This window comes from Physeter macrocephalus, chromosome 11 (genome assembly GCF_002837175.3).
Source record: "Physeter macrocephalus isolate SW-GA chromosome 11, ASM283717v5, whole genome shotgun sequence".
NCBI classification, from domain to species: domain Eukaryota; kingdom Metazoa; phylum Chordata; class Mammalia; order Artiodactyla; family Physeteridae; genus Physeter; species Physeter macrocephalus.
This window is the reverse complement of record NC_041224.1, coordinates 49,239,730-49,253,460: the sequence shown is the minus strand read 5'-3', so window position 1 is coordinate 49,253,460 and position 13,731 is coordinate 49,239,730. Positions and strand designations below refer to the sequence as shown.

The 13,731-nt window shown below is 38.7% G+C and overlaps 1 long non-coding RNA gene across 2 annotated transcripts in view; it reads left to right on the top strand.

Annotated features, from left to right (window-relative positions):
* The window catches only part of LOC114487136 (uncharacterized), a 65,117-nt gene that overhangs the window by 34,552 nt on the left and 16,834 nt on the right, over positions 1–13,731 (top strand). For both annotated transcript variants that reach the window (XR_008618562.1, XR_003681882.2), the window contains one exon: positions 4,596–4,810. This is a non-coding gene — a long non-coding RNA (uncharacterized lncRNA). The remainder of the gene's footprint in view (positions 1–4,595; positions 4,811–13,731) is intronic.

The window sequence follows — 13,731 nt, the reverse complement described above, 5'->3', positions numbered from 1 at the left end:
CAAGACAGGAACACAACCCCATCCATTAGCACAGAGGCTGCTTAAAGTCATAATAAGGCCACAGACACCCCAAAACACACCACCTGATGTGGACCTGCCCACCAGAAAGACAAGATCCAGCCTCATCCACCAGAACACAGGCACTAGTCCCCTCCACCAGGAAGCCTACACAGCCCGCTGAACCCACCTTAGATGAAGGAGCAAGGTAAAAACCCACCAGACCTAATGAATGAAGAGGAAATAGGCAGTCTACCTGAAAAACAATTCAGAATAATGATAGTAAAGATGATCCAAAATCTTGGAAATAGAATGGAGAAAATACAAGAAACGTTTAAAAACGACCTAGAAGAACTAAAGAGCAAACAAACAGCAATGAACAACACAATAAATGAAATTTAAAATTCTCTACAAGGAATCAATAGCAGAATAACTGAGGCAGAAGAACAGGTAAGTGACCTGGAAGATAAAATAGTGGAAATAACTACTGCAGAGCAGAATAAAGAAAAAAGAATGAAAAGAATTGAGGACAGTCTCAGAGATCTCTGGGACAACATTAAATGCACCAACATTCGAATTATAGGGGTCCCAGAAGAAGAAGAGAAAAAGAAAGGGACTGAGAAAATATTTGAAGAGATTATAGTTGAAAAATTCCCTAATATGGGAAAGGAAATAGTTAATCAAGTCCAGGACGCACAGAGAGTCCCATACAGGATAAATCCAAGGAGAAACACGCCAAGATACATATTAATCAAACTATCAAAAACACAATGACCCAAAACTTATGGGATGCAGCAAAAGCAGTTCTAAGAGGGAAGTTTATAGCAATACAATCCTACCTTAAGAAACAAGGAATATCTCAAATAGACAACCTAACCTTACACCTAAAGCAATTAAAGAAAGAAGAACAAAAAACCCCGAAAGTTAGCAGACGTCAAGAAATCATAAAGATAAGATCAGAAATGAAAAAGAAATGAAGGAAACAGTAGCAAAGATCAATAAAACTAAAAACTGGTCCTTGGAGAAGAGAAACAAAATTGATAAAGCATTAGCCAAACTCATCAAGAAAATAAGGGAAAAGACTCAAATCAACAGAATTAGAAATGAAAATGGAGACGTAATAACTGACCCTGCCGAAATTTAAAGGATCATGAGAGATTACTATAAGCAACTGTATGCCAATAAAATTGACAACCTGGAAGAAATGAACATATTCCTACAAAGGCACAGCCTTCAGAGACAGCTGGTTCTTTGAGAAGATAAACAAAATTGATAAACCATTAACCAGACTTTTCAAGAAAAAAAGGGAGAAGACTCAGATAAACAGAATTAGAAATGAAAAAGGAGAAGTAACAACTGACACTGCAGAAATACAAAGGATCATGAGAGATTACTACAAGCAACACTATGCCAATAAAATGGACAACCTGGAAGAAATGGACAAATTCTTAGAAATGCACAACCTTCCGAGCCTGAACCAGGAAGAAATAGAAAATATGAACAGACCAATCACAAGCAATGAAATTGAAACTGTGATTTAAATTCTTCCAACAAACAAAAGCCCAGGCCCAGATGGCTTCACAGGCTAATTCTATCAAACATTTAGAGAAAAAATATAGCAGAGGGAGGAACACTCCCAAACTCATTCTACGAGGCCACCATCACCCTGATACCAAAACCAGACAAAGATGTCACAAAGAAAACTACAGGCCAATATTACTGCTGAACATTGATGCAAAAATCATCAACAAAATACTAGCAAACAGAATCCAACAGCACATTAAAAGGATCATACACCATGACCAGTGGGGTTTATCCCAGGAATGCAAGGATTCTTCAATATATGCAAATCAATCAACGTGATACACCATATTAACAAAGTGAAGGAGAAAAACCATATGATCATTTCAATAGATGCAAAGAAAGCTTTCAACAGAATTCAACACCCATTTATGATAAAAACCCTCCAGAAAGTAGAAATAGAGGGAACTTTCCTCAGCATAATAAAGGCCATATATGACAAGCCCACAGCCAACATCATCCTCAATGGTGAAAAACCGAAACCATTTCCACTAAGATCAGGAACAAGACAAGGTTGCTCAGTGGAACAGGATAGAAAGCCCAGAGATAAACCCACACACATATGGTCACCTTTTCTTTGATAAAGGAGGGAAGGATATACAGTGGAGAAAAGACAGCCTCTTCAATAAGTGGTGCTGGGAAAACTGGACAGCTACATGTAAAAGTATGAAATTAGAACACTCCCTAACACCACACACAAGAATAAACTCAAAATGGGTTAAAGACCTACATGTAAGGCCAGACACTATCAAACTCTTAGAGGAAAACATAGGCAGAACACTCTATGACATAAATCACAGCAAGATCCTTTTTGACCCACCTCCTAGAGAAATGGAAATAAAAACAAAATTAAACAAATGGGACCTAATGAAACTTAAAAGCTTTTTCGCAGCAAAGGAAACCATAAACAAGATGAAAAGACAAGCTTCAGAATGGGAGAGAATATTTGCAAATGAAGCAACTGACAAAGGATTAATCTCCAAAATATACAAGCAACTCATGCAGCTCAATATCAAAAAAACAACCCAATCCAAAAATGGGCAGAAGACTAAATAGACATTTCTCCATAGAAGACACACAGATGGCCAATGGCCAACAAACACATGAAAAGCTGCTCAACATCACTAATTATTAGAGAAATGCAAATCAAAACTACAATAAGGTGCCACCTCACACTGGTCAGGATGGCCATTATCAAAAAATAATGTTCATTGCAGCTCTATTTACAATAGCCAGGACACGGAAGCAGCCTAAGTGTCCATCAACAGATGAATGGATAAAGAAGATGTGGCACATATATATAATGGAATATTATTCAGCCGTAAAAAGGAATGAAGCTGAGTTATTTGTAGTGAGGTGGATGGACCTAGACACTGTCATACAGAGTGAAGTAAGTCAGAATGAGAAAAACAAATACGGTATGCTAACACATATATATGGAATCTAGAAAAAAAATGGTCAGAAGAACCTAGGGGAAAGATGGGAATAAGGATGCAGACCTACTAGAGAAAGGACTTGAGGATATGGGGAGGGGGAAGGGTAAGCTGGGACGAAGTGAGAGAGTGGCATGGACATATATACACTACCAAATGTAAAATATATAGCTAGTGGGAGACAGCCGCATAACAGAGGGAGATTAGCTTGGTGCTTTGTGACCACCTAGAGGGGTGGGATAGGGAGGTTGGGAGGGAGGGAGATGCAAGAAGGAAGAGATATAGGGACATATATATATGTATAACTGATTCACTTTGTTATAAAGCAGAAACTAACACACCATTGTAAAGCAATTATACTCTAATAAAGATGTTAAAAAAAAAGACTACTTATACTAGAATAAAGTGTTAGTTGTTTATCTGAATTACAAATTTAACTGTCCTGTGTTTTATCTCGCAACCCTAACCTAGGGAGGTTTGAACTACAAAACAGTTTAGATTAGAAATGAGTTGGTGTCGGCCCAAATGGAACTAGTTGTGCAGGGCGCTGGCGCCTGACTGAGGGAAGGATTGCCATGTGCCAATCACTGTCTTGACAGAATGGTGTTACCTTCGGACATGGGAATTTTGGATTCAGTAAAGCTAATTAGCCTCATTATTCAGACTTTTTTGATGTTTTACAACTTTCCATCAGTATATTATTCTGATTTTTTTCCTTAATTTGTTATCAAAGTTGTTTTTGAACAATCCAGTGTATGTTAGCCATGCTAAGGTGCTAAGACGTTTATAAAATTAGCCTAGCAAAGTCCCAACTAGATCTAATAAAAAAGCATTACAATAAAGGTAGGTTTGAATAGAACAAGCAATATGTTACATTCTGGGGTGTAAATAATTAATATATTGAGGAACACAATATCTTTCCTAATTTAGTCATAGATTTAATGCAGTACAATTAAAATATCGATGGAAACCTCTATAGAAAATAGGAAACTGTTTACAGAAATATAAATAGTAAGAATTCCAGAAACTATTTTTAGTGGAAAAGCAGTATCTTTTTAAATATAAAACAAATACATATTTAAAAAATTTTTATAAACAGAAATAAAGGTTAATGATACAGATAACGTAAAAATAGAACCAAACAATTCCAAGTTTTACATGAGTGGCTGGATTTGACTTTCTTCCTTTTTTTCTTCTTTATATCCCCATTCCCATTTCACGCTCACACACCCAAATGGAAAGAAATCCTTGGTAAGTCTTTGCACTAAAAATTGGCCACAAGAAGTAGTCACCATCTGCAAAGGAAAGCTTTGTCTCATAGATCAGGGGTCCCCAACTCCCGGGGCTGTGGACCAGTATCTGTCCACGGCCTGTTAGGAACCGGGCCGCACAGCAGGAGGTGAGCAGTTGGTGAGCAGGCGAAGCTTCATCTGCCTGCGGCTCCCCATCCCTCCCCATAGCTGCATTACCGCCTGAACCATACGCCCCCGCAAAGCCCCGTCCATGGAAAAACTGTCTTCCACGAAACAGGTCCCTGCTGCCAAAACGGTTGGGGACCGCTGTCATAGATGCTTCATTCCCCAGGACCTGAAGGAGTGAAACCGCCTCCCAAGATGCGAAGAACTTGAGCAGACACCGCTGCGCCGGGGAACACGCAGGACTTCAGGGATCCGACTGCAGCCCTCAAGGACAGTGCCAGGAAGGAGAAAATATCAGGACCCTGTGTGCAGGAGAAGGAGGCCCAAGGGAGAAGAAGGAAAGTCCTAGATGTCCATCTGAGGGAGACCCTGGACTGAAAGGTAACTCAATATGAAAAGCAAAGAAAAGTTTTGCCCTACAGCCTTGTGTCTCACACACAAGGTAGCATACAACACCTACTGTTAACACGATAAAAGCACATCACAGAAGTGTGTATGAGGTGTACGACCTTGTGTGTAAGGAAAGAAGGTAGAGAATGTATGTTCATTTTTACTTGTATCTGCACTGAAAGGATGCATAAGAAACTAATAAAAGGGATTACCTGTAGAGGACAGGGCAGATGAGGTGGATAGGGAAAGAGCAGGAGAAAGACTTCAACACACACTTCTTTAACATTTTATTATGGCAGAATTTCAAATATATATGTAAAGACTAGTATAATAAACCTACAGGGACTCATTATGCAGCTTCAACAATTATTAATATTTTGTCAATCTTATTTCACTATTTCCTACATATTTTGAAATTTTTAATGGAATTTTGATTATTTTAATTTTTGTTCCATAGTGTATATACCATTTGAAATAAATTCATAACTTTAAAAAAGATTGGAAAAAAGATGAGAGGAGACAAGTTTAGACAATTCCTTTTTAGTTTACTGTAAAGGGAAAGTGAGAATTCAGGATTCTAAATTGCGATCAAGAGTGTTTTCTTGTGTTTTTAAATTTTTTTATCATTATTATTTTTAATTTTATTTATTTATTTATTTTTGGGTCTTCATTGCTGTGCACCAGCTTTCTCTAGTTGCAGTGAGCGGGGGCTACTCTTCACTGTGGCGTGCAGGCTTCTCATTGCCATGGCTCCTCTTGTTGCAGAGCACGGGCTCTAGGCACGCAGGCTTCAGTAGTTGTGGCACGTGGGCTCAGTAGTTGTGGTGCACGGGCTTAGTTGCTCCACGGCATGTGGGATCTTCCCAGATCAGGGCTCGAACCCATGTCCCCTACACTGGCAGGCAGATTCTTAACTACTGTGCCAGCAAGGAAGTCCCTGTTGTGTTTTTTTTAAAAAATAGGAGATATAAAAGGCATTTTGTATGCTGATAGGGAAAAATCCAGTAGAGAGGGAAATCGAATAATGTAGGAGAGAAAGGTGAGATTTGCTAAAACAGTATTCTAGAGAAGGTGAGAAGAGATGGCATCTGAAACATTGATGGGGGGGGTGGATTTCCCTAACTAAGAAAACATTTACAAAAGACATACCTGATAAAAAACTGTTATCCAAACTTTAAAGAACTCTTAAAACTCAACAGCATAAAAACAAATAACCCAACTAAAAAATGGACCAAAGCCCTTAACAGACACTTCAGCAAAGAAGATATACAGATAGCATATAAGCATATGAAAAGATACTCCATATCTTATATCATCAGGGAAAGGCAAATTAAAATGAGAGACCACTACCTATGCATATACATTCTACACATGTTAGAATGGCCAAAATCCAGAACATTGACACAGCTAATGCCGAAGAGGATGAGGAGCAATAGGAACTCTCGTTCATTGTTGGTGGGAATGCAAAGTACTATAGTACAATCACTTTGGAAGACAGTTGGCTGTTTCTTACAAAACTAAACATACTCTTACCATTAGATCCAGCAATTGTGCTCCTTAATATCTACCCAAAGGAGCTGAAAATGAAAAACCTGCATAAGGATGTTTATGGCAGCTTCATTCACAATTGGCAGAACTTGGAAGCAACCAAGATGCCCTTCAGTAAATGAATGGGTAAATAAACTAAGGTACATAGAGACAGTGGAATATTATTTGGTGCTGAAAAGAAATGAGTTATCAAGTCAAGAAAAGTCATGGAGGAAACATAAATGAGTATTACTAAGTGAATGCAACCAATGTGAAAAGACTACACACTGTATGAGTCCAAGTTTTGGAATCCTGGAAAAGACAAAACTACGGAAACAGTAAAAAGATCAGTGGTTGCTAAGGGGAGTGAGGGATGAATAGGCAAGGCATAGAGAATTTTTAGGGCAGTAAAACTACTCTGCGTGATACTATAATGGGGGCTATACATCACTATATATTTGTCCAAACTCACTGAATGTACAACACCAAGAGTGAACCCTAATATTAACTATGAACTTTGCCTGATAATGATGCATCAGTGTACATTTGTCAGTTGTAACAAATGCATCACTCTCATGGGGAATGTTGATAATGCATGCCTCAGGGCAGGGAATATATGAGAATCTCTACCTTCTGTTCAATTTTGCTGTGAACCTGAAACTGCTCTAAAAAATAAAGCCTATTAAAATAAATAGAGAAAGAAGGAATTTGGTATAAATCCATGGGCTAAATCTAGCCTCTTTAGGTCCAGGGATGATCATAGTAACAAAAACAAAAATAATATTTTAACAATAATAATAATGAGAACAAGTAACATTTATTCAGAACTTACTATATGCCAGATTCTAGTCAAAACATTCTTCAGATAGTAACTCATTTTTAAGGATAGTAACTAACAGCTTGTTACAAAGAGAAACATAAAGAGTAAACCAAGAAAATATTCACATTTTTAGTAAGTAAATAATGCAAATTAAAATAACTTTATTTCTTTACACTTAATAATGTAGCAAAACTAAATATAACACTAAAACTCTGTTTTGAAGGTGATATGGGGAAATAGGCACTGATAAAAGTAAATGGGGCAGTCTTTCTGGCACTGTGTCGCAAGAGCAGGGCAGTCTTTCTGGCATTGTGTCACAAGAGCAGGGCATATTTAAAAAATAAAATATTTAAGTAAGTAATGCTTTAAAAATCATGACATTAAGGACTTCCCTGGTGGTCCAGTGGTTAAGACCCTGTGCTTCCACTGCAGGGGGCATGGGTTTGATCTCTGGTCCCCTGGTCAGGGAACTAAGATGCCACACGGTGTGGGAAAAAAAAAAAAAATCATGACATTAGATATTCAGTTATATCCCACAAAAATCAAGATTCTGATGCTGCTAAGCTGTTTAGTATTTTAAAAAATATGTACAGGTTGAACATAATTCGTATCAACATTAATAAACTAAGAAAACAAGATATATTGGTTTCATATTTTAGTACAGATGCGGATGTAATAAAGAATATTTTGAATGTTGGCAAAGGTTAGAGAGAATATTACTGATGAAGTCAGTGAGGGGTAAGTAGTACTGATGGAGGAAAAATAATTTGAGACAATCAAATAAGCTTTTGTTAATTCTTATTGATGGGACAAAGACCATGAGTAAAAGAAGTTAGCAATACATATTACATTTTTTTAGGAGTAACAAGGGAGCCCTTGACCAGGTTTAATTTAACTATTCTATTTAAATTTCCCCACTAGTGATGTATTGATATTTTCATTTATTTTATGTTGAAATGTAATTACTTTAAGGTGACATAAGACTGTAAATCTCATTGGTTATTGTGACCTAGTTAATAAGATCTTTCATGACTGTAGGTATTGATAGACAATAGGTATTAATAGGAAAGAGTATAACGGCATTAAAACCAGAATGTACATGTTCAGATAAAACTCTGCCCAGGTGGAGAAATTGTGCAAAAATGCAGAAAGGAGAGGAGGCGCCAAGGATTGTGTCTGCTTCATAATTTTTTTTCGGGCATACTATGGACATGAGTCACATTGACAGTCTACAAAGTGGAGCCTAAATTACTAGCAACCAGAACATGTGGTCTGATCAGGGTCTCTGTATCATACTGGGGGAGAGTAGAGATACTGTTAATTTCCTCTTCTAAGTCTATAGTACATATTAACATTTTGAGGGTAACTACTGAAAGAATTAAAATAGGAGATATAACTTCCTAAAAAGTTGAAGGGAGGGCTTCCCTGGTGGCGCAGTGGTTGGGAGCCCGCCTGCTGATGCGGGGGACGCGGGTTTGTGCCCCGGTCCGGGAGGATCCCGCACGCCGCGGGGCGGCTGGGCCCGTGAGCCGTGGCCGCTGGGCCTGCGCGTCCGGAGCCTGTGCTCCACAGCGGGAGAGGCCACGGCGGTGAGAGGCCCGCGTACCGCAAAAAAAAAAAAAAAAAGTGATTAAAAAGTTGAAGGGAGAAAGAGGACCAAATAAAGTACAATCAATCCAATAAATTGTAAGCCAGTCACATTAAGAAACATAGCTCCACAAATCCTAAATAAAATGTTAGTAAACTGAATCCAACAATGAGGGGAGACAGAAGCAGATCTTGAGGCAAACAATGAATAAAATAATGGTCCACTCATCTATTTAATATTTACTGAGTGACTCGTGCACTGCAGGTGTAACAGGGAACAAAACAGGCAAACACCTCTACTGTCATGAAGCTGACATTCTAATGGAGGAGAAACACAATAAATAAGCACATATGCAGTATATCAGATGGAGAAAAATGTGGAGAAATATAAAGCTGCTGTGGGGAGGGGGTAAAGTAATACAGGAGCATGATTGCAGCTGTCCATAGTGTTATCTGAAACATCTCACTCAGAAGGTGACATTTGGGCATGGACCTAAGAGTTGATGGATATATGTAGACATGTGTATAATATATAGGTAGACCTATATGTATAATCTATGTGTAGACATGTATATATGTAGCCATCTATTAGTATACATGTAGACAAATATATATATTTGTACTCATTTGTGAGAAAGAATTACCCAGGCAGAGGCAGTTGAATCAGCAAATGCAAAAGCCCTGAGGTAGCAGTGTACCTGGTGTGCTCAAGGAAGAGCAAGGCCAGTGATGTGATTCAGAGTGAACAAGAACAGGGGAGAGCAGCAGGAGATGTGGGCCATGAAAAGGATTATAGTGTTCACTCTGAGGAGATGGGAAGTCTTACATTTTTAAAGGATCATTACAACTGCAATTTGAGAATCACCTATAGAGAGGCAAGTACGGAGGCAAAGGGACCAGGAGTGGATCAATAATTCAATCTCGGCAACAGATAATGATGTCTTTATTTTGGATGGCAGAGATAGTAAGAAGTGGTCAGATTCAGGGTATATTTTGAAGAAGGGGCCAGTTGAGTCTACTAATAGATTTAATAGACTGGATATGGGTTATGAAAGAGAGTGGTTAGGGATGACTATACAAGTTACTCTAGATCAAGTAGAATTTGTCTTAGAAATGCAAGGAAAACTTATAAATGATCTACTAAATTAGTACATCAAAAGAGAAAAACAATATGATTCTCTTACAAATGCAGGAAAAAATTTTCTTTTCTGCAAATTGAATCCAATTAATGTTCTGTGGTCAACAGCAATCTGAACAGTCTATGATTTGGTTGATAGGAAATAAGCAAATGGTGAGGAAACATCTCAAGGGTATTTTAAAAAATATTTTAGTCCAATTATTACATTTTAAAATGGTAAGTTAGGTACATTAAAAAAAAATCCTCATTAGGAAAACTCAGAACAGGAAACTTGTTTACCTTTATAAAACATAGCTATAAAAAACGTACAGAAAAAAAGTTCCTCAAACACCACATTTCATGGTGAAATATTAGAAATAATATTTTCTGGGCTTCCCTGGTGGCGCAGTGGTTGAGAGTCCGCCTGCCGATGCAGGAGACACGGTTCGTGCCCCGGTCCGGGAAGATCCCACATGCCGCGGAGCGGCTGGGCCCGTGAGCCATGGCCGCTGAGCCTGCGCGTCTGGAGCCTGTGCTCCGCAATGGGAGAGGCCACAACAGTGAGAGGCCCGCGTACCGTAAAAAAAAAGAAATAATATTTTCTAAAGTCAGTAAGAAGACTGATGTCCACCATCACTGCTCCTTTTCAAAAATTATCTTGATGTGCCTCAGTTTCCTCGTATGTTAAATGGAATGATAGTAAGACCTACATCAGGTGTTAGTAATGGGAGTGTTTAGAACAGTGCTGTCTCATGTGAAGCATGTGCACACTGGTCAAGTGGTGTGCCAAGGAAATATATCTACTATGATTTTTTATTATACTTTAAAAACATTTTTTAATTGAAGTATAGTTAATTTACAATGTGTTAGTTTCAGGTGTATGGCAAAGTGACTCAGTTATACATATATATTTTTTTTCAGATTCCTTTCCATGATAGATTATTACAAGGTATTGAGTAGAGTTCATTGTGCTATACAGTAGGTCCTTGTTGTTTACCTATTTTATACATAGTAGTGTGTATCTGTTAGTCCCAAACTCCTAATTTATCTCCCCACCCCCTGCTGTCCCCTTTGGTAACCAGAAGTTTGTTTTCTGTGTCTGTGAGTCTATTTCTGTTTTGTAAATAAGTTCATTTATATCATTTTTTTAGATTCCACATATAAGTGATATCATATGATATTTGTCTTTGTCAGACTTACTTCACTTCATATGATAATCTCTAGGTCCATCCAGGTTGCTGAAAATGGCATTCATTCATTCTTTTTTATGGCTGAGTAATATTCCATTGTGTATATATACAACATCTTCTTTAATTATAAATATATTAAAATAGTTATTATTTTTAAAAAAATGTTCATGGAATTCCCTGGCAGTGGTGAGAACTCCATGCTTTCACTGCCGTGGGCCTGAGTTCAATCCCTGTTCAGGGAACTAAGATCCCGTAAGCCATGCAGCACTGCCAAAAAAAAATTCATTTTTCATTTCAGGGAATTCTAAAAGTATGTCAACTATAATTGACATTTTAAATTTTTTCCACTGTGCTTGTTCTCTTTCTTCTGAACCCAGGGCCCCCTTCCCAGTGAGGAGTCTTGTCTACGTGGGTCGGGTGGGGCTGACATGCTCCCTCCCGCCAGAGAGGGTAGAGCAGGGTACAAGAAGGCCCAGTCTTCCCATAGATCCGTACAGAGTGCTTGAGAGACAAAGGGTTTCTTTTTCTTCTGGGTTTGTGGGTAAACTAGGAATTACATAGACTTGGGGCTACTAGCGGCTGTTGTGCTGACGGGTGGAGAGAGGTTTGCAAGAAGGAAGCCAAGAAAAGGCAGAAGATGGAGGCAGAAAGAGCCCTGGAACTCTGAGATCCAGTCACACCTGGCATCAGATTCACCTTCTAGGACTCCCCAGGTATATGAAGCAGTATACAGTTGATCTTCATTATTCCTAGATTCTGTATTTGCAAATTTGCCTACTGGCTAAAATTTATGCGTAACCCCAACATCAATACCTGTGGACTTTTGTGGTCATTCCATCATTTGTGGACATGCACGTGTGCAGAATGGTGAAAATTTTGAGTTGCCTGATATGCACGTTCCCAGCTGAGGTCAAACAAGGCCACACCCTGCCTTCTTATTTCAGCTCTCAGGCTGTAAACGTGTCCTTTTCGCATTTATCTAATTTTTGCACTTATTATTGGTAATCTTGCTGCTTAAAATGTCCCACGAGGGAGTGCTGAAGTGTTCTCTAATGTCCCTGAGCGCAGGAAAGCATGAGGTGCCTTACAGAGAAAACACGTGTGTCACATCAGCTTAGTTCAGGTGTGAGTTATAGTACTATTGGCTGTGAGTTCTATGTTAATGAGCCAACTATGTATTAAATAAGGTGTCTTTAAACAGAAACAACCATAAAACAATGTTATGTATTTGTTGGTTACTGACAATGTTGTGACCGGGTTCCCTGGAACCCAAGCCTGTATCCCCTAGCAACAGTGGTTCAGTATTCACTAATTCGGTATTTGTGGCAACATTATAGAACATACCTACCAGGAATAATGAGAGTCAACTGTCTTCTCTTTTTGTTTAAGTTAGAGTGGGAAGAAGCAGCATGTGAGCTAGTATGGGGCTGAGGGAAGGCTTTACTAAAAGGGTGACTTTTCAGTGGAAAGCACACCGATGAGTATTTCACTAGGAAAGGGAGTGGAAGAAGAGCATTCCAAGCTAAAGGAATAGCTTGAGCAAAGACCTTAGAGGGAAAAGGAACAAAGCATGTTGAAGATCTGAAAGAAGGCCAGTGAGGATGGATTACAAAGAGCAAGGGGAAAAATAGTGCAAGAGTCTGAGGCAGGTAGAAAATAGATACAGTGGATATTCTAGATGATTACCCATAACCCAGTTGCCAAGCCTCCTTTCTCATTAATCTCCAGTTTTGTTTGGGTACTGGTCCTTATCAGATATAGCCTTTCTGACTCAGGGAAAGCTAACTCCGTCCTTGGCTCACCAACTGAGGACTGGTTAAGGTAAGCTACTCATGGAAATCCTGCCCCTGGCCAGCAAATGGTTTACAAATAGGAATGTGCCCTGATGTTGGCTAATTAAATATGAGTTACTTAAAGATTTTAGGAAAGTACTTCCTTTTATTTGAGTGGTAGTGATGGAAAGTCAATCTCACTCTTCCATATTGAATATTGCCCATTTCCTGCTGGCAGCCATTTTGTGACCTTGAGGGATATCAGCCTGAGAACAAAACCTACCCATGAAGGAGAATGGAGCTGACAGAACTGCAAGAAAATAGGTCAAGAGCCTTGATCACATTGTACCTGAAGTCTGTACTGTCTAGACTTCTGGTTATGTGAGCCAGCATCATTGTTTAGTCTTGGATTTGTTTTTCTGTTATTTAGAGTAGCAAGCCTCTTAACTGACCAATAGATGTCCAGGTATAATCCCCTAAACAATAAGTCCCCTCAACTGGACAGAGGATTGAGAGCTGGTGAGCAAATCATAACCAGACAATCTAGTTTGGTCTTACATGATGAATTTATTTCCCTTTTGTTACTTCTTAGCTTTAGTGAAGTCTTGTGTAAGCCATGTGTTAGTTGGAGTTTCCTTCCCATGAGACTATGCAGAGAATATCTTGATCCCACTATTCCAAGTTCTGTGGAAATACAAAGCATTCCTCTAGATTTCTTTGAATTCTAGATGTACTCATGTTCATATGCCCACTGCTGGCAATGGTTCTCTTTATGGGTCATCTCATTCTCTAGTATATGTTGAGCAGTATGCTGTCTACTAAATATTATACCAACTTTTTTTTTTTTTTTTTTTTTTTTTTTGCGGTACGCGGGCCTCTCACCACTGTGGCCTCTTCCT